Source organism: Myotis davidii, unplaced genomic scaffold (assembly GCF_000327345.1).
Source record: "Myotis davidii unplaced genomic scaffold, ASM32734v1 scaffold1509, whole genome shotgun sequence".
Classification (NCBI taxonomy): domain Eukaryota; kingdom Metazoa; phylum Chordata; class Mammalia; order Chiroptera; family Vespertilionidae; genus Myotis; species Myotis davidii.
In genome coordinates this window covers 1,034,272-1,035,551 of record NW_006299480.1, presented here as the reverse complement: position 1 = coordinate 1,035,551, position 1,280 = coordinate 1,034,272, and positions in this window count along the sequence as shown.

Genomic DNA, 1,280 nt, shown 5'->3' with positions numbered 1-1,280 from the left:
TTTAGCTGGAGATGCGCTTGGGGAGCGGGGCCACCTGACTCGGGCGCCTGGCTGGCCCCACCCCCAGCGCCCGGGGTGCTCTCGAAGGTCACGGTGCCCCTCACTGAGCCAGCAGCCCCCGGCCGGGTCGGGAGCAAGAGGCAGGCGCAGCCCAGCTGGCTGCTAGCGGGGCTCAGTGGTTAGGTGTCGACCTTAGAACCAGGAGGTCAGGGCACAGGCCTGGGTTGTAGGCTCGCTCCCCAGTGAGGGGCGTGCAGGAGGCAGCCGATCAATGATTCTCTCTCATCATGGATGTTTCTCTCCCTCACCTTTCCTCTCTGACGTCAATAAAAAAATTAAAAAAAAAAAGCAGGCCCAGGGAGGGCAGTCTATGGGGTACAGCCCACTCTGAGGGCCTGGGGGGTACGGCCCTGCCCTGGTCTGGTCTGGGCAGGCAGGGTGGTGCCCAGCCCCTTTAATGGGGAAACTGAGGCACGCGGAGCTGAAAGCTGGCTTTGGACCTGTGTCTGGATCTTCACTGTGGCTGCCTGGGGCCCTGGTCAGTGTCGGCCTGAGACCCCGCATTCCAGCAACCTCCGCGGGGTGCCGCTGCTGCCGCTCTGAGGGCCAACACCCCAGCGGCACTGGTCACTGCTCTCCGCCTCCAGGCCAGGCTCTGAGGACCCTGTGACAGCCACTCCATCATCCAGTCCATTCACCTCCTCCAACCCCACCCTCCCTCTCCGCCTGACCCCCAAGCCTAGGGCCCTGCCTGGAACCGTCCTGGACTCAGGCCTGGTGTCTCCCCAGACCCCCCCTCAGCCTTCTGCCCAGATCTGAGAACAGTCCTGGCTCTGCTTCAGGGGGCACCTGGCTCCCTGCCGGCGTGGCTCAGAGCTTGAGCATCAACCTATGAACCAGAAGGTCACGGTTCGATTTGCGGTCGGGGCACAGGCCCGGGTTGTGAGCTCTCCAGTGTGGCGCGTGCAGGAGACAGAAATCCATGATTCTCTCTCTCCTCCTTTCCTCTCTGAAATCAATAAAAGTACCCCCTTTTTAAAAGGGGGGCACATGGCTGGGAAGGGTGTGGCAGAGCCAGGCTGTGGCCATGAGACCGTGTGGAATGCTGGGGAGAGGCCGGGTGGAGCCCAGCCCAGGAACATCCCGCAGCCTTCCCGCTGGCACTCCCTGCCCGCGTTCCCAGGAGGGGGAGCCCCACCCACACAGGCAGCTGCTGTTGGCACCATGGGCGCCCAACTGCAGCCAGCCCCTCACCGAAGCCACCAGCGGGCGACCAGCCC